Source organism: Oncorhynchus kisutch, linkage group LG28 (assembly GCF_002021735.2).
Source record: "Oncorhynchus kisutch isolate 150728-3 linkage group LG28, Okis_V2, whole genome shotgun sequence".
NCBI classification, from domain to species: Eukaryota; Metazoa; Chordata; class Actinopteri; order Salmoniformes; family Salmonidae; genus Oncorhynchus; species Oncorhynchus kisutch.
The window spans coordinates 24921801-24942261 of record NC_034201.2 but is presented as its reverse complement, the minus strand read 5'-3'; the positions used below and the strand labels follow the sequence as shown (position 1 = coordinate 24942261).

Here is a 20461-nt window from a genome sequence, read left to right as displayed (position 1 = left end):
GACAACTTCTGCACTACTCTAACCCTGAAAACCTCAACCTGCCTCTCTCGCATGGGACATTTCTGATCCCCAGCCCCATGGGCACCCCTACAATTAACACATACCACTACTTTCCCCAATGCTACACATTCATTTTTTGTGTGTTTTTATTGAAATAAGTCAGTTAAGAACAAATTGTTATTTACAATAACAGCCTACCCTGGCCAAACCCAGACTATGCTGGGCCATTTGTGCGCTGCCCTATGGGAATCCCAATCACGACCGGATGTGATACAGCCTACCCCGTCCAAACCTGAAGATGCTGGGCCAATTGTGCGCCGCCCTATGGGACTCCCAATCACGACCGGATGTGAAGGTCCATGGAGGTCTGGATTTGGAGTCACACTCAAAATTAAAGTGGAAAACCACACTACAGGCTGATCCAACTTTTATGTAATGTCCTTAAAACAAGTCAAAATGAGGCTCAGTAGTGTGTGTGGCCTCCACGTGCCTGTATGACCTCCCTACAACGCCTGGGCATGCTCCTGATGAGGTGGCGGATGGTCTTCTGAGGGATCTCCTCCCAGACCTGGACTAAAGCATCCGCCAACTCCTGGACAGTCTGTGGTGCAAGGTGGCGTTGGTGGATGGAGCGAGACATGATGTCCCAGATGTGCTCAATTGGATTCAGGTCTGGGGAACGCGCGGGCCAGTCCATAGCATCAATGCCTTCCTCTTGCAGGAACTGCTGACACCCTCCAGCCACATGAGGTCTAGCATTGTCTTGCATTAGGAGGAACCCAGGGCCAACCGCACCAGCATATGGTCTCACAAGGGGTCGGAAGATCTCATCTCGGTACCTAATGGCAGTCAGGCTACCTCTGGTGAGCACATGGAGGGCTGTGCGGCCCCCCAAAGAAATGCCACCCCACACCATAACTGACCCCCTGCCAAACCGGTCATGCTGGAGGATGTTGCAGGCAGCAGAACGTTCTCCACGGCATCTCCAGACTCTATCACATGTGCTCAGTGTGAACCTGCTTTCATCTGTGAAGAGCACAGGGTGCCAGTGGCGAATTTGCCAATCTTGGTGTTCTCTTGCAAATGCCAAACGTCCTGCACGGTGTTGGGCTGTAAGCACAACCCCCACCTGTGGACGTCGGGCCCTCATACCACCCTCATGGAGTCTGTTTCCGTTTGAGCAGACACATGCACATTTGTGGCCTGCTAGAGGTCATTTTGCAGGGCTCTGGCAGTGCTCCTCCTGCTCCTCCTTGCACAAAGGTGGAGGTAGCGGTCCTGCTGCTGGGTTGTTGCCCTCCTACGGCCTCCTCCACGTCTCCTGATGTCTCCTGGTAGCGCCTCCATGCTCTGGACACTACGCTGACAGACACAGCAAACCTTCTTGCCACAGCTCGCATTAATGTGCCATCCTGAATGAGCTGCACTACCTGAGTCACTTGTGTGGGTTGTAGACTCCGTCTCATGCTACCACTAGAGTGAAAGCACCGCCAGCATTCAAAGTGACCAAAACATCAGCCAGGAAGCATAGGAACTGAGAAGTGGTCTGTGGTCACCACCTGCAGAACCACTCCTTTATTGGGGGTGTCTTGCTAATTGCCTATAATTTCCACCTGTTGTCTATTCCATTTGCACAACAGCATGTGAAATTGATTGTCAATCAGTGTTGCTTCCTAGGTGGACAGTTTGATTTCACAGAAGTGTGATTGACTTGGAATTACATTGTGTTGTTTAAGTGTTCCCTTTATTTTTTTGAGCAGTGTATATTGGTCATTTTGGTCATGGCTCCTGAGTGGCGCACAAAGAGATTGCCTTGCAGTTATCCACTGGGGTCAATGTAAATAGTCCAGTGGCCATTTGATTAATTGTTCAGCAGTCTTATTGCTTGGGGGTAGAAGCTGTTAAGGAGCATTTTGGTCCTAGACTTGGTGTTCCGGTACCGCTTCCCGTGTGGCAGCAGAGAAAACAGTCTATGACTTGGGTGACTGGAGTCTCTGATCATTTTTTGTGCTTTCCTCTGAAACTGCCTATTATATAGGTCCTGGATGGCAGGTAGCTTGGCCCCAGTGATGTACTGGGCCGTACGCACTACCCTCTGTAGCGCCTTATGGTCCGATGCCGGTCGATGGTGCAGCTGTGGAACCTTTTAAGGTTCTGGGGACCCATGCCAGTCTTTTCAGTCTCCTGAGGGAGAAAAGGTTTTGTCATGCCCTCTTCACGACTGTCTTGGTGTGCTTGGACCATGATAGTTCGTTGGTGATGGAACTTGAAACTCTCAACACATTCCACTACAGCCCTGTCAATGTTAATTGGGGCGTTTCGGCCCGCCTTTTCCTGTAGTCCACGATCAGCTCCTTTGTTGTCCTGGTACCACACTGCCAGTTCTCTGACCTCCTCCCTATAGGCTGTCTCATAATTGTCGGTGATCAGGCCTACCACTGTTGTGTCATTAGCAAACTCAATGATGGTGTTGGAGTCGTGTTTGGCCATGCAGTCGTGGGGTGAACAGGGAGTACAGGAGGGGACTAAGTACACATCCCTGAGGGGCCCCAGTGTTGAGGATCAGTGTGGCAGATGTGTTGTTGCCTACCCTTACCACCCGGGGGCGGCCCGTCAGGAAGTCCAAGATCCAGTTGCAGAGGGATGTGTTTAGTCCCAGGGTCCTTAGTGATGAGCTTCGTGAGCACTATGGTGTTGAACGCTGAGCTGTAGTCAATGAACAACATTCTCACATAGGTGTTCCTTTTGTCCAGGTGGGAAAGGGCAGTGTGGAGTGCGATTGAGATTGCGTCATCTGTGGATCTGTTGTGGTGGTATACGAATTAGAGTGGGTCTAGGATATCTGGGAGGATGCTGTTGATGTGAGCCATGATGTGTTGATGTGAGCCAGTTTCTCAAAGTACTTTATAGCTACAGACGTGAGTGTTACAGGTGCGGTAATCATTTGGGCAGGTTACCTTCGCTTCCTTGTGCACAGGGGACTATGGTGGTCAGCTTGACACATGTAGGTATTACAGACTCGGTCAGGGAGGGAGAGCTTGAAAATGTCAGTGAAGACACTTTCCAGTTGGTCCGCGCATGTTTTGAGTACACGTCCAGGTAATCCGTCTGGCCCCGCGGATTTGTGAATGTTGACCTGTTTAAAGGCTCACACCGGCTGCCGAGAGCGTTATCACACAGTCATCCAGAACAGCTGCTGCTCTCGTGCATGCTTCAGTGTTGCTTGCCTCGAAGCAAACATAAAAGGCATTTAGCTCGTCTGGTAAGCTTGCGTCCCTGGGCAGCTCACGTCTGGGTTTCCCTTTGTAGTCCATAATAGTTTTCAAGCCCTGCGACATACGATGAGCGTCAGAGAAATTGTAGTAGGATTCAATCTTAATCCTGTATTGACGCTTTGTTTGTTTGATGGTTCGTCTGAGGGCATAGTGGGATTTCTTATAAGTGTCCGGATTGGTGTCCAGCTCTGACCTTTATTTCGATGCGGATGTTGCCTGTAATTCATGGCTTCTGGTTGGGATATGTGCGGTCACTGTGGGGACAACGACGTCGATGCACTTATTGATGAAGCCGATGACTGAGGTGGTATACTCCTCAATGCCATTGGATGAATCCCGGGAACATATTCCAGTCTGTGCTAGCAAAACAGTCCTGTAGTGTAAAAAACAGTCCTGTAACTTCCTGCTTTAGTTTTGGCTTGTAAGAAGGAATCAGGAGAATTATGGTCCGATTTTCCAAATGGAAGGCAGGCGAGAGTTTTGTATGCATCTCTATGTGTGGAGTAAAGGTGGTCTAAAAAAAATGTCCTCTGGTTGCATGTGACCTATAGCGGCAGATTTACGAGGGCAGCATTTTCTGGAGCTATCCTGACCAAGACACACATCCAACAACAACAAAACCTTACATAATTATCCCAGTGCACCTCTCCAGGGTGCTGTTGGAGAGACATCACTGTGGCGCTCCACCAACATTCAGTCAAAAAAAGTATCTAATATAAATCATGTAGCAGATATAGCATTTGGTAGAAATAGTATGTGACCTTTTCTGTAGCCTACAGGCTGCTGGTGATACAATGTATGACAATGTAATGAGACGGACACTTTTTACATCATGCAGGTTTCTCCAATCAAATAGCCTAACCTAAATGGCGCCCAATCAAATAAAAAATGATTTTACAACAAACAACATATCCTAAAAACAAGACAGGTCAAAGTAAAAGGGACAATATGTAATGGGCAATCAGGTTACTCACAACTGCTGTCCAGGAGTTTCATCCCGTGGGCTAAATTGTCATGATCAGTGGTTTCAAGTTTGTATCAGTACATTTTTTACGAGCTGATCATAGCGAAAAAGAAAATACTTCTGCATTTCCCGCTGTGTAAGCACATTGCAAATAAGCTCAGGATAACTTTTCCTGATAGAGTTGGGTAGCTGATATTCAGAGCTTAAATAGCCACATTGATAAGTCACAGGAATCAGGACATACAGCGAGGGAAAAAGTATTTGATCCCCTGCTGATTTTGTACGTTTGCTCACTGACAAAGAAATGATCAGTCTATAATTTTAATGGTAGGTTTATTTGAACAGCGAGAGACGTAATAACAACACAAATCCAGAAAAACACGTCAAAAATTGTATAAATTGATTTGCATTTTAATGAGGGAAATAATTATTTGACCCCTCTGCTAAACATGACTTAGTACTTGGTGGCAAAACCCTTGTTGGCAATCACAGAGGTCAGACGTTTCTTGTGGTTGGCCACCAGGTTTGCACACATCTCAGGAGGGATTTTATCCCACTCCTCTTTGCAGATCTTCTCCAAGTCATTAAGGTTTCCAGGCTGTCGTTTGGCAACTCGAACCTTCAGCTCCCTCCACAGATTTTCTATGGATTAAGGTCTGGAAACTGGCTAGGCCACTCCAGGACCTTAATGTGCTTCTTCTTGAGCCACTCCTTTGTTGCCTTGGCCATGTGTTTTGGGTCATTGTCATTCTGGAATACCCATCCACGACCCATTTTCAATGCTCTGGCTGAGGGAAAGAGGTTCTCACCCAAGATTTGACGGTACATGGCCCCATCCATCGTCCCTTTGATGCGGTGAAGTTGTCCTGTCCCCTTAGCAGAAAAACACCCCCAACGCATAATGTTTCCACCTCCATGTTTGACGGTGGGGATGATGTTCTTGGGGTCATAGGCAGTATTCCTCCTCCTCCAAACACAGCGAGTTGAGTTGATGCCAAAGAGCTCCATTTTGGTCTCATCTGACCACAACACTTTCACCCAGTTGTCCTCTGAATCATTCAGATGTTCATTGGCAAACTTCAGACGGGCATGTATATGTGCTTTCTTGAACAGGGGGACCTTGCGGGCACTGCAGGATTTCAGTCCTTCACGGCGAAGTGTGTTACCAATTGTTTTCTTTTCTTAGTGACTATGGTCCCAGCTGCCTTGAGATCCTTGACAAGATCTCCTGTGTAGTTCTGGGCTGATTCCTCACCGTTCTCATGATCATTGCAACTCCACGAGGTGAGATCTTGCATGGAGCCCCAGGCCGACGGAGATTGACAGTTCTTTTGTGTTTCTTCCATTTGCGAATAATCGCACCAACTGTTGTCACCTTCTCACCAAGCTGCTTGGCGATGGTCTTATAGCCCATTCCAGCCTTGTGTAGGTCTACAATCTTGTCCCTGACATCCTTGGAGAGCTCTTTGGTCTTGGCCATGGTGGAGAGTTTGGAATCTGATTGATTGATTGCTTCTGTGGACAGGTGTCTTTTATACAGGTAACAAACTGAGATTAGGAGCACTCCCTTTAAGAGTGTGCTCCTAATCTCAGCTCATTACCTGTATAAAAGACACCTGGGAGCCAGAAATCTTTCTGATTGAGAGGGGGTCAAATACTTATTTCTCTCATTAAAATGCAAATCAATTTATAACATTTTTGACATGCGTTTTTCTGGATTTTTTTTGTTGTTATTCTGTCTCTCACTGTTCAAATAAACCTACCATTAAAATTATAGACTGATCATTTCTTTGTCTGTGGGCAAATGTACAAAATCAGCAGGAGATCAAATACTTTTTTCCCTCACTGTATGACCGGTTTTACAAACGGTGGGCCTACCCATGGATGGGTATTCATACAATTCCATTGCTGGCTGACATGGTTTTTTTTCTTATTTTTTCTGTTTGGTTCAGATTTTGTCAGGTCTGGACCAGCCTTGATTTGGCCTAAACACAGATTTGAATTAAATTACATTTTTAACTTTCATTCAGAATCTAAAATTAACTAGATTTCAACATCCGGAAAATACATCTTTTCACCTTTCATTCAGATTTTAGACATATTTTCAATGTCATTTTGCTTACTGTGACTTCTTGTAGGGCGGCAGAATGGCCAGGGCCGGCCCTGCTGGTCACCTATAGAGACCTGCCAAGAGGAAGAAACTTAAGTTCCACATGCCTTTCAATACATGACACTGAACACCTTGAAATGCATATGTTGTAAGAAATATGCTATATAAATAAAGTTTGATTTGTTTGATGTCGTTATAGCTGTAGAATATTTAATAAATTGTCATTTTCACGAGGACAAGTGCAGTTTTTCAATAAACTTTTCATTGATAACTTGGGATATAGTGGGAAGTATCCTACAAATCAAGACTGTGTGAATGCATGTACCACTCCAAATAAATAAATACTGTCAAACAAAGTCAATTCTGAATGCCAATATATTTTTTAGATGACAACATTCTAGTACGGAGTTATCATTAATTTAAATCTGGTATCTTGGGTAATCTGGTTAATGATTATATCATTGATTAAGTGGTTATTTCCTTGTAGAATACTGACAGTTGTATATAACACATTGTATTGCTAACATTTTGCTCAATTCATTTCAATACAGCATATGGATTCATCATGGACTGAGCACGGGTCACTGATCGGGCTGGTGAACGGAAGCTGACAGAAGCTGACAGTCTCAGCAAGAGATGACCAGGAGCTTCCTGCAGGAATTTGTAGTCATGCTGAGGTCTTCTCTGTTGCTAATTAGCATTATGATTTTTTGAGAGTAAATTGAGGTGAATTTATTGATAAAACTCACCTTGTCTGAGAGAGAACTACAGTTATCCAAACGTCACGCAAAGATAATTACGATAATTACGATTTTAAAGATAAAATTAATGGTGGAAAGACAATTGGAACTATTTCCATGTTTGACCGCTTGGTTTTATGGGTATTATGACGAGTCCACTGTGGTGGAGGAAATTAATTACCTGGTCCTTCCCCGGGTGAACTCATTGATTGCATTAGCTTTAGAACCTGCGTGGTGATAGCCTACTGAAGGTATATCTGGACTGATGGTCTGTTTACGTAGTAGCAGGGGCGGACTGGGCCCAAACTTTGGCCCTGGCATTTGATCCACACCAGCCCATGTAACCGGTTTGAAATGGCTGGCTAGTTAAGGGTGTGTGCTAGTAGCATTTCAATCGGTGACATCACTCACTCCGGGACCTGGAAGTAATTGTTTCCCTTGATCAGCAAGGGCTGCAGCTTTTGTGTAGCGATAGGCAACGATGCTTCGAGGGTGACTGTTGTTGATGTGTGCAGAGGGTCCCTGGTTTAAGCCCAGGTTGGGGCGAGGAGAGGGACGGAAGCAATACTGTTACACCCACATCACTGTGCGCGCCGCCAACTCACACAAATGTAAAATACAATGATAAACAAACAATACAACAACAAAAATTATATATACAATACAACAACAAAAATGATGTGTGTGTTAGTGTGTCTGTGTTTGTGTGTCCTGTCACAGTCCCCGCAGTTCCATGACATGTTGTTTCATCTGTTTTTTAAAGGTAATTTTGTTGTTTGCTTGAGTAATTGGAAATGGGAGTTCCATGCGATCATAGAAACTGGAAACTCAAAACACATTAACTAGATCGCTAAACTCTAAATACACTGAACATAAATATAAACGCAACATGCAACAATTTCTAAAACTTGACTGAGTTACCGTTCATATAAGGAAATCATTCAATTAAAATACATTCATTAGGCCCTAATCTATGGATTTCACATGACTGGGAATACAGAATCGCATCTGATGATCAACGATACCTTAAAAAAAAGGTAGGAGCGTGGATCAGAAAACCAGTCTGGTGTGACCACCATTTGCCTCATGCAGTGGGACACATCTCCTTTACATAGAGTTGATCAGGCTGTTGATTGTGGCCTGTGGAATGTTGTCCGACTCCTCTTCAATGGCTGTCCGAAGTTGCTGGATATTGGCGGGAACTGGAATACACTGTCGTACACGTTGACCCAGAGCATCCCAAACATGCTCAACGGGTGACATGTCAGGTTATTATACAGGCCATGGAAGAACTGAGAAATGTTCAGCTTCCAAAAATTGTGTACAGATCCTTGTGACATAGGGCCGTGTATTATGATGCTGAAACATGAGGTGATGGCAGCGGATTAATTGCAAGACAATGGGTCTCAGGATCTCATCACGGTATCTCTGTGCACTCAAATTGCCATTGATAAAATGCAATTGTGTTTGTTATCTGTAGCTCATGAAACATGGGGCCAACACTTTACATGTTGCATTTATATTTTTGTTCAGTATATAATACCCACTAGCATTGCCTTTAAATTGTTTAACGTTTCGGGTAGCCTTTCACAAGCTTCCCACAATAAATTGGGTGAATTTTGGCCCATTCCTCCTGACAGAGCTGGTGTAAATGAGTCAGGTTTATATGCCTCTTTGCTCACACACGCTTTTTCAGTTCTGCCCACACATTTTCGATAGGATTGAGGTAAGGGCTTTGTGATGGCCACTCCAATACCTTGACTTTGTTGTCCCAAACCATTTTGGCACAACTTTGGAAGTATGCATGGGGTCATTGTCCATTTGGAAGACCCATTTGCGACCAAGCTTTAACTTCCTGACTGATGTCTTGAGATGTTGCTTCAATATATCCACATAATTGTCCTCCCTCATGATGACATCTATTTTGCGAAGTGCACCAGTCCCTCCTGCAGCAAAGCACCCCCACAACATGACATGACCCCCACAACATGATGCTGCCACCCCCGTGCTTCTCCAGAATGCGTCTCCTTCCTGAGCGGTATGAAGGCTGCATGGTCCCATGGTGTTTATACTTGCGTACTATTGTTTGTACAGATGAACGTGGTACCTTCAGGCGTTTGGAAATTGCTCCCAAGGATGAACCAGACTTGTGGAGGTCTACAATTATTTTTCTGAGGTCTTGGCTGATTTCTTTTGATTTTCCCATGTCAAGCAAAGAGGCACTGAGTTTGAAGGTAGGTCTTGAAATACATCCACAGGTACACCTACAATTAACTCAAATTATGCCAATTACCCTATCAGAAGCTTCTAAAGCCATGACATAATTTTCTGGAATTTTCCAAGCTGTTTAAAGGCACAGTCAACTTGGTCTAGGCAAACTTCTGACCCACTGGAATTGTGATACAGTGAAATATAAGTGAAATAATGTCTGTAAACTATTTTTCAAAACATTACTTGTGTCAAGCACAAAGTAGATGTTCTAACCGACATACCAAAACTATAGTTTGTTAACAATACATTTATGGAGTGGTTGAAAAATGAGTTATAATGACTCCAACCTAAGTGTATGTAAACTTCCGACTGCAACTATATATACTAGGCGGTGTCAGAGGAAGGCCCTCGTTATCTTGTTACTTTGTAAATATTTTATTAAGTCTTTCTTGTAAGTAAGCATTTCATGGTAAGGTCTACACCGGTTGTATTTGTTACGTGACATAACTATTGATTAGGTCATTGATCCAGATTAGGAATAACAAGGTCCAATTATCCAATCCCGTGGCACACCACAGGATCTCTTGGCCCTGGTAGATGCATAGCAGTTCAAACAAATTCTCTATAAACATAATATGTATAATCATGTAAACCATAATGCAATTTAGCAAGTAATATTTCATTATCAACTGTGTCAAACATTTTGGATATATCTAAAGATGCCAAGAACGTATTCACTCTTGCTGTAAATATTTTATCCACAAGTTGCAAAAGAGCAATATCTGTAGAGTAGTTCTTACTACAACAGAAAATTGGTGCTTATATTTAACTACGCATGTCAGTAATTCTTATTTACAATGATGGCCTAATACCGTGTTGATTTAAATGGGGCAACATTCTCCTATACACCAATTCTTCTAGGATTTTAGAAAAACATGATAGTACAGATATATTCTTGACTCTACCTTTCCTGATTACATTTGACAAAGGCACCCCCTACCATTTGAAGGGTACATGAAAGGGAACACCGCAACAGAGTGCTTAAGTAAAAGATATTCAGTCAACGTTTGGTTTACATTTAATTTATTGACTACATGGGTAATGTCAGGACGGCAACAAGTTAAAAACATGGGTATCCATCTGTACAACCAGAATGTTGATAGGGATATCTGGAATAAGTGTTTTGTGGTCTGCTGTGGTCGATTTCTCAAGAGAGCAGTCCCAGTCCATTATTCTTCCGCATCCCTCCATGGTTTGGGTTGGACCTTCCCAACTGGAGACAGATTCCATGTGATGCCGGTTTGTGTTAGTACCTGAAAACGAGGACAGATGTTGAGCATCCCAAATAATAAATGTGTGTACACAGCAAGTTAGGATTTATGTTGGTGTGGGGAAAGAATAATACACCAAGAAAGACTAGCCTATACAAATGTTATACACTGTTTTAGGCCTACTATAACTTGGCACAACAAAGATAAAAAAATAAACATACAAATCCCCAGACTGACACACAGAACGCGACTCCTCCGACCATCAGGCCAGTGCCATACTTCGCATGGAATTCGGGGGCATGGGTTGAACTGAACCTCACAAGACGGGCACCTTTTCCTGCATTGAATAGATAAAACAAAAATGTAGGGCCAAGGCACAACATCCACACAGTGAGTAAATGTCAGTGATTCAGAGGTCATGAGCCCTTGGTTATTTTGTATTTATTTAACCTTTATTTATTAACTAGGCAAGTCAGTTAGGAACAAATTCTTATTTACAATGACGGCCTACTCTGGCCAAACCCGGACGACAATGGGCCAATTGTGTGCAGCCCAATAGGACTCCCAATCACAACCGGATGTGATGCAGCCTGGATTTGAACCAGGTACTGCAGTGACGTCTCTTGCACTGAGAAGCAGTGTCTTAAACCACTGCACAACTCGGGTTATACTGATAACACAGGCGTTTTAGCACCCCAGGACTTCGCTCTCATTTTATCCAGAGTGGTGGGATGGAATGTCAAGATTACTTCTGCACGGATTAACTATATTGTCATGTTGGATTATTCAATTAAAAAGTCCCTCAGTAACTTGAGTGTCTGCCTTTAACATCTAAATGCATTTGAGTATGTTAATTTAAAAAAATTGTGCAATCGCTAACCAATACATGACTCTGGAGATGGGGTGATGTGAAGACAGCTAGCTAGTTAGGAGGCAAGTTGACGTTGTAAGTGACCATCTAATTGTGCCCCTCACTGCCTGTAAATGAGTGTCAAGGCAAACCAACCTAACAATGACAAAACAATACGAAACAATAACACAGACCTGACTAATGTTCAAAGTGGAGTTAAGTAAAGAACCTTCAACAACTAATGTAGCTAGCGAACGCAAGCCAACTACTAGATAACGTTACTACTACAATCACTCAGTCAGTCAATTTACAAGCGCTAACGTAATATGGTTAAATTAGGTAGGCTAGCTCACTACAGACTGCTAGCTGTCAGATAGGCTAAGTAAGGACAGTCACTTATAACACTGAAAAATAATTTCCAGTTTACAGAAATGTTCAAACAGACACAAAATGAAGGAGCAGCAATCTATCGCTTTTAAACGATCTCTTACCGGAGACGTTCAGGGCTGCTTTAGCAAACCGAAACATGTTGACTCGAGTTCGTAAAATGCCCTTGAAGACCAAACTGGAAGAACGTTTACGACAAATACCGGAAAATGGTTCAAAGTAACTCATACGCGCATGCGCATAATTTGCTAAACCTCGGTTAGTGCTATCTGAGATCCTTCGGACGTCCCTACCTTAAACCCTAATCCTAACCTTAACTCCTACTCTAACGTTAACCATAACCTTAACCATTTTACACTTCAACTTCAATGGGGTAACATCAGAGTTGGGAGGCCATGACCAGCCTATCAAAGCATTTCATGACTACAGATGTGAGTGCACGGGGTGATAATTATTTAGACAGGTTACCCTGGCTTTCTAGGGCACAGGAACTGTGGTGTTCTGTTTGAAACATGTAGGTACTGTATTACAGACTGGGTCGGGAAGAGGTTGAAAATATCAGTGAAGACACTTGCCAGCTGGTCACCGCATGCTCTGAGTCACCGCATTCAATCTTAGTTCTGTATTGACAATTTGCCTGTTTTCGATGGTTCGTCAGAGGGCATAGCAGGTTTTCTTATAAGCGTCTGGGTGAGGGTCCCTCTCCTTGAAAGCGGCAGCTCTAGCCTTTAGTTTAGTGAGGATGTTGTCTGTAATCCATGGCTTCTGGTTGGGATATGTGCATATAGTCAATGTGGGGACGACGTCGTCAGTGCACTTATTAATGAAGCCAGTGAATGATGTGGTAAACACCTCAATGCCATCGGATGAGTCCTGGAACATATTCCAGTCTGTGCTAGAGAAACAGTCCTGTAGCTTAGCATCTGCTTCGCCACTTCCTGTTTGAGTTGTTGCTTGTAAGCAGGAACCAGGAGGATAGAATTATGCTCAGATTTGTAAATAAATAGGAGGGCAATGGAGAGTTTTGTATGAGTCTCTGTGTGTGAAGTAAAGGTGATCTAGTGTTTTTTCACCTCTAGTTGCACAGGTGACATGGTGGCAGAAAGGACGTCAAACGGATTTCCGTTTTCCTGCATTAAAATCCCCGGCCATTAGGAGTGCTGCCTCAGGATGACATTTTCTTGTTTGCTTATGGCCCTATACAGCTCATTTAGCCACTGCTCTTGAAGCGTTTAAGCAAGAAACACCAAACCAACATTGACATGTACAGACTGACTTAAATTAGATTGCTTGTGAAAAGATTGTTGATGCTATTTGCACTGTTTGAACTATAATACTTTTAAATTAGCATAAAAGCTCCATAGACTTCAAAGACAAAATTGGGATTCACTGCTGCTCTTAATCCGTTTCAGCTACAAACACCATCCCAACGTTGACATGTGCAGACTGACTCAATTTAGATGGCTTCAACACAGCTTTTTGCTACCATTTCATGAACTACAAAGCTTGTTGTATCTTTTGAAAGTATCATGCTCAGATTCCTAATGACGTCTCAGATTAAATGATTTTCAAACAAGGACAGCTTTGTTACAAACAAGACACACTGATTTGGCATTGTAGAAATATGATAAGATGAACACATAGGCCTATCTCTCTGTCCATTCTTAGCCTGTCATTTCAGTCATTTGTGTGTTATTAAAAAAAGATTCCGCTAATATGTTAAATCACATTGAATTGCATGAAATGTTTATAAAAGGCCATTTTTCTCAGACCTGCAAATACGATGATAGATTAATTCAATGCTTTCACTATAAAGGAGATCTTTCCACCCCTACTCTTGTCCACGGTGGTCTGCGAACCCACAACCTTCTATGAAAATTCCAGCGTTGCCATGTAATGCTTACAGGATGAAGAAAATATTCTAATACTGCATATCTAAGGTTCTGGTCTGTCCAAGAAGTGAGGGTAAACAGTAGACATGTTCTCTGCTATCCACTTTGTTTTTATTATTATTTTGGGTATAGGGGAGGGTCACTTGTTTTTTTTTCAACCGTTCAGGGAGGGTTTACATAAAATATATTTTGCTGAAGGTAGGGCCATCCATTTTAATTTCAGAGAGGTCCAATTTTCTCCATGTAACCAGTATTATAATTAACGTTCACTCCCTAATATACTTCTCAAACTCATTCCACGGAGGGCCGAGTGTCTGCGGGTTTTCGCTCCTTCCTTGTACTTGATATTTCTACTACTACCATTATTTGTAAACTCAACTCCACAATTTACGATGGAATTGTGCGGCAACTAGTGTGGGCGGACTGGAGCTCCAACGTCACATATATATATTTTTTTAAATTTGTTTTGTTTATTTTTATTTTGTTAATTATTTGGACTGATATACAGCCAAAACAGTAGGTGGCGGCATGCACTTATAGCATTTGTTTGCGGACCGCAGTAATATCAAAGAAGATCCCGTACAGTAGGTAGTGGCAATACACCAATAGGTGTAGTCTGCCCTAAAACTTTAATAAAGAAGAAGAAGAAGTAACTACGGGTTACATCACCCATAGAATAGCAAGCAATTACACAGGACATTGCAGGACATTGCAGGACCATTATTTCTGCCATCACTACCACTACTACTAGTACTATTTCACAACCATAACTACTTCAAGACTATCAAGCACACCCTATTTACTTCAGTAAATGTCCTTTTCTAGTTATTCTTCATTGTTGATTTTGGTCGGTGTCCACTAGTTACCACAGCCACAAAGTCATAATTGCCCAGCTAGCACAGTGGATCCGGGCCAATTCCGACTGAGAGTCTGGGCACTCGGCTGAGAGTCAGACTCGCCCGACGTCATGTGGCCCAAGTCTGGGCTGCCTTCGGCAGTATTACTTATGGCTAGGATGTAGGGATTGAGCTCGGGCCGATTCCGGTGAGAGTTATCTGGCCCAAATGTATTACTTGAGGCTCGGGCCGATTGGCAGATGATTACATGGGCTACATTATATAATTAACATTTCATTATTTTTCCAAATATTCAAATGGTTTCCGTGAGCAAAAAATACAATTATAACATTCAAGTGAAATTCTTTAAGAGTCCTGTGTAGTATTTTTGTATTTTGATACTTCGTGCAAGGCAATTGATAAGCATTAAAAACTTTGTGGCTGGAGCCTCCCGAGTGGCACAGCGGTCTAAGACACTGTATCGCAGTGCAAACTGCGTTGCTACAGATGCTGGTTCGAGACCCGTGCTGGCCGCGCCTGGGAGACTTATAAGGCAACGCACAGTGTCGTCCAAGTTAGCGGAGGGTTTGGCAGGCCGGGATGTCCTAGTCCCATTGCGCTGTAGCGACTCCTGTGGCGGGCCAGGAGCATGCATGCTGACTCGTCACCAGGTGTATGGTGTTTCCACTGACACAAAATGTTTTTTGTGGATGGGTATAATTTGTATGTATAAAATGTATAATAGTAATATTTAAAATTACAAAATCGGGTTTTGTATACATTTTGTATACATTTATTTAAATTTGCATTGGGCCGCTTCTGAGGGGATTCTGGTAAGATGCCGGCAAAGTCGGCTGAATTCTGGTAGAAGGAAAAGGCCCAATGTAAATGGGTCGATTCTGGGCAGTCATTTATTTTGATTCCGGGCCGAGTCCGACACCCGATTACGGGCCAATTCAATCCGTTTCGTCCCTCCAGAAGAAGGGACAATTCCTCATTGCTAGCTGGGTGGCTATATCATAAAAATTCATGAAAATACAATTTTTCTTTTGATCCTAATTTAAGGTTAGGGTTGGGCATAGGGTTAGCAGTGTGGTTAAGGTTAGGGCAAAAATCTAACTTTAACAAGAGAAATTGTAGAAATGGCCGGGGTTTATGACTTTGTGGCTGTGGTAACTAGTAACAACCATTTTGGTCCTCACACTTGAACGCAGTGCGATGACACTATATTGTAAATAAACAACCTATCGAGTTACGAATGCACAAATATAGTTACTTATCTGAAAGTATTTATGGTTCTAGTGTACAAATACCAAAGCTTTCCTGCTCTCGGCATCAGTGTCAGTTCTCAAGGATAATTTCCTTCAGAGAATTCTGGTCTCTGAATGGTGGTGTGGGTTCAAATCCCACTTCTGACATATACACACAATACCCCATCATGACAAAGTGAAAATATGTTTTTAGACATTTTTGAAAGTCTATTGAAAATGAAACACAGAAATATCTCATTTACATAAGTATTCACACCTCTTAGTCAATACATGTTAGATTCACCTTTGGCAGAGATTACATCTGTGAGTCTTTTAGGGTAAGTCTCTAAGAGCTTTGCACACCTGGATTGTACAATATTGAACCATTATTCTATTCAAAATTATTCAAGCTCCCGAGTGGCTTCCGAGTGGCTTCCGAGTCGCTCCCTAGTGGCTCCCGAGTGGCGCAGCGGTCTAAGGCACTGCATTTCAGTGTTAGAGGTGTCACTACAGACACCCTGGTTTGAATCCAGGCTGTATCACAACCGGCTGTGATTGGGAGTCACATAGGGATACACACAATTGGCCCAGCGTCGTCTGGGTTTGGCCGTTGTAGGCTGTCATTGTAAATAAGAATTTGTTCTTAACTGACTTGCCTAGTTAAATTGATTATTGCTTGACAACCAAGTCTTACCATATAGTTTCAAGCATATTTAAGTCAAAACTGTAACTAGGCCACTCAGGGACATTCCCTGTTATCTTGATAAGCAACTCCAGGGGGAGATTTGGTCTTGTGTTTTAGGTTATTGTCCTGCTGAAAGGTGAATTCATCTCCCCGTGTCTGGTGGAAAGCAGACTGAACCAGGTTTTCCTCTAGGATTTTGCCTGTGCTTAGCTTTTTTATCCTGAAAAACTCCCCCGTACTTAACGATTACATGCATACCCATAACATGATACAGCCACCACTATACTTGAAAATATGAGAGTGTTACTCGGGAATGTGTTGTATTGGATTTGCCCCAAACATAACACTTTGTATGCAGGACATAAAACTACTTTGCCACACTTTTTTCAGTATTACTTTTCTGATGGGCAGCCCTCAGGTGGTGAATGTAGGAAACAACACCTCCACTTCGCTGATTCTGAACACTGGGGCCCCACAAGGATGTGTGCTCAGTCCCCTCCTGTACTCCCTGTTCACCCATGACTGCATGGCCACGCACGCCTCCAAATCAATCATCAAGTTTGCAGATGACACAACAGTAGCAGGCCTGATTACCAACAATTACGAGACAGCCTACAGGGAGGAGGTGAGGGTCCTGGGAGTGTGGTGCCAGGAAAATAACCTCTCACCCAACGTCAACAAAACCAAGGAGCTGATCGTGGACTTCAGGAACCAGCAGAGGGAGCACCCCCCTATCCACATTGACGGGGCCGCAGTGGAGAAGGTGGAAAGCTTCAAGTTCCTTGGCATACACATCACTGACAAACTAAAATGGTCCACCCACACAGACAGTGTGGTGAAGAAGGTGCAACGTCGCCTCTACAACCTCAGGAGACTGAAGAAATTTGGCTTGGCACCTAAAACCCTCACAAACTTTTACAGATGCACAATAGAGAGCATCCTGTTGGGCTGTATCATCGCCTGGTATGGCAACTGCACTGCCCACAACCACAGGGCTCTCCAAAGGGTGGTGTGGTCTGCCCAACGCATCAGGGGCAAACTACCTGCCCTCTTGGACACCTACAGCACCCGATGTCATAGGAAGGCCAAAAAAATCATCAAGGACAACAACTACCCAAGCCACTGCCTGTTCACCCCGCTATCATCCAGAAGGTGAGGTCAGCACATGTGTATCAAAGCTGGGACGAAGAGACTAAAAAACAGCTTCTAACTCAAGGCCATCAGACTGTTAAATAGCCATCACAAGCACATTAGAGGCTGCTGCCCTATATACACAGACTTGAAATCACTGGCCACTTTAATAATTAGAACTTTAGTCACTCTAATATGTTTACATATTTTGCAGTACTCATCTCATATGTATATACTGTATTCTGTCCTGTTCTACTGACATTGCTCATCCAAATATGTATTCCTTTACTTTAGATTGTGTGTATTGATAGATATTACTTGTTAGATATTACTGCACTATTGGAACTAGACACACAAGCATTTCGCTACACCCGCAATAATATCTGCTAAACACGTGTATGTGTTTCATCATGATAATGTGTGTAGCCTGCAGAAAAACGAGTACAACCTAACTAGCACATTATTGATTTGGTTAGGTGACATCATAAAGGTTTTCTGTGATTGTATTGACTAGGTCCTGAGCTCAGTGAGGGGAATTTACAATGCTGTAGGCTAACTTAAAAGACGTCTATATTATGCTGATATTTTGTATCTTTTGTGATATATTGAGTCTTTTGGGGTGTCTTATGCCTAGAATTAGCCATGGAGGTTTTATGGTTCATTTGGTTTCTATTCTGAAAGTTTGATAAATTGTGCATAATGACATGTATATTTAATTGTGCAACAAATGTATTTAGGGTGTCAGACTCATATACTGTATTTAGGGGCACTTCTAAAATATTTTGGAACACCCTCTGGCACTGGCCAGGATGAGGAGCCATCAACCTCCTCAGCCACACAGGTGTTTTCACAAATGTTGTCTGAGGATGAGGATGAAGCCACACTGAACAGTTGACAGTTGTGATTAGAATTGTGTCACTGAAGGAGGAGCCCAAGTAAAGGAACATTATATGTTTTTTTTAGAGGCAGAAGAGTCCACGTTCCAACATTTGGCATCTGTGATTCTCAAAAGATTAGAGGAGCTAAAAATTACTTTTGAGGACTGCAGAGGATAGTCTTATGAGAATGAGGCCAACATGAGAGGCAAAAACAAAGGTGTCCAAGCCAGACTCCTGGAAATGAATCCAATAGCTCTATTTGTGCCATGTGGGGCTCACACATTGAACCTGGTTGTGGCTGATGCTGTTAAAAGTGTTGTCGATGCCACAGGTTACTTTGGTATCTTACACAAACTGTACACCTTGTTCTCAGCCTCCATACAGCGATGGGCCATCCTGAAAAAGCGTGGACATCACTTTGAAGATGTGGACTAAGACAAGGTGGGAGGGTTAAGAGTGATGCCCTGAAGAAGCTGGAGGTGACATTTTTCAATGTTGTTGTGGATGCAGCAACCTCAGCCCTTCAGGAAAGATTTTCCAGATTGGTAAATGTGGGAGAGAAGTTTGGAGTGCTGTCAACCTTCCAAAGTCTCTCAAATGAGGAGCTGACAGAACAATGTGAGGCCCCTAGTATGACACTGCACTATAAAGAACACTCAGACTTGGATGGCAGAGAGCTGGCACAGGAACTGAAGAACTTGCCTGACTTTCCATCGAAGACCATGACCCTGTTTGAGCTGCTGATATTTACAGTGCCTTGCGAAGGTATTCGGCCCCCTTGAACTTTGCGACCTTTTGCCACATTTCAGGCTTCAAACATAAAGATATAAAACTGTATTTTTTTTGTGAAGAATCAACAACAAGTGGGACACAATCATGAAGTGGAACGACATTTATTGGATATTTCAAACTTTTTTAACAAATCAACAAAACGGAAAAATTGGGCGTGCAAAATTATTCAGCCCCCTTAAGTTAATACTTTGTAGCGCCACCTTTTGCTGCGATTACAGCTGTAAGTCGCTTGGGGTATGTCTCTATCAGTTTTGCACATCGAGAGACTGACATTTTTTCCCATTCCTCCTTGCAAAACAGCTCGAGCTCAGTGAGGTTGGATGGAGAGCATTTGTGAACAGCAGTTTTCAGTTCTTTCCACAGATTCTCGATTGGATTCAGGTCTGGACTTTGACTTGGCCATTCTAACACCTGGATATGTTTATTTTTGAACCATTCCATTGTAGATTTTGCTTTATGTTTTGGATCATTGTCTTGTTGGAAGACAAATCTCCGTCTCAGTCTCAGGTCTTTTGCAGACTCCATCAGGTTTTCATCCAGAATGGTCCTGTATTTGGCTCCATTCATCTTCCCATCAATTTTAACCATCTTCCCTGTCCCTGCTGAAGAAAAGCAGGCCCAAACCATGATGCTGCCACCACCATGTTTGACAGTGGGGATGGTGTGGTCAGGGTGATGAGCTGTGTTGCTTTTACGCCAAACATAACATTTTGCATTGTTGCCAAAAAGTTCAATTTTGGTTTCATCTGACCAGAGCACCTTCTTCCACATGTTTGGTGTGTCTCCCAGGTGGCTTGTGGCAAACTTTAAACAACACTTTTTATGGATATCTTTAAGAAATGGCTTTCTTCTTGCCACTCTTCCATAAAGGCCAGATTTGTGCAATATACGACTGATTGTTGTCCTATGGACAGAGTCTCCCACCTCAGCTGTAGATCTCTGCAGTTCATCCAGAGTGATCATGGGCCTCTTGGCTGCATCTCTGATCAGTCTTCTCCTTGTATGAGCTGAAAGTTTAGAGGGACGGCCAGGTCTTGGTAGATTTGCAGTGGTCTGATACTCCTTCCATTTCAATATTATCGCTTGCACAGTGCTCCTTGGGATGTTTAAAGCTTGGGAAATCTTTTTGTATCCAAATCCGGCTTTAAACTTCTTCACAACAGTATCTCGGACCTGCCTGGTGTGTTCC

General features: G+C 43.1%; 1 long non-coding RNA gene across 1 annotated transcript; it reads right to left on the bottom strand.

Annotated features, from left to right (window-relative positions):
- Positions 1-10366: 10366 nt before the first annotated feature.
- LOC109873280 (uncharacterized) lies at positions 10367-12070 on the bottom strand. Its single transcript, XR_002252576.2, has 3 exons — positions 11913-12070; positions 10793-10908; positions 10367-10613 (listed from the first exon to the last, which is right to left on the bottom strand). It is a non-coding gene; the product is annotated as an uncharacterized LOC109873280 (long non-coding RNA).
- Between the last annotated feature and the right edge of the window lie 8391 nt (positions 12071-20461).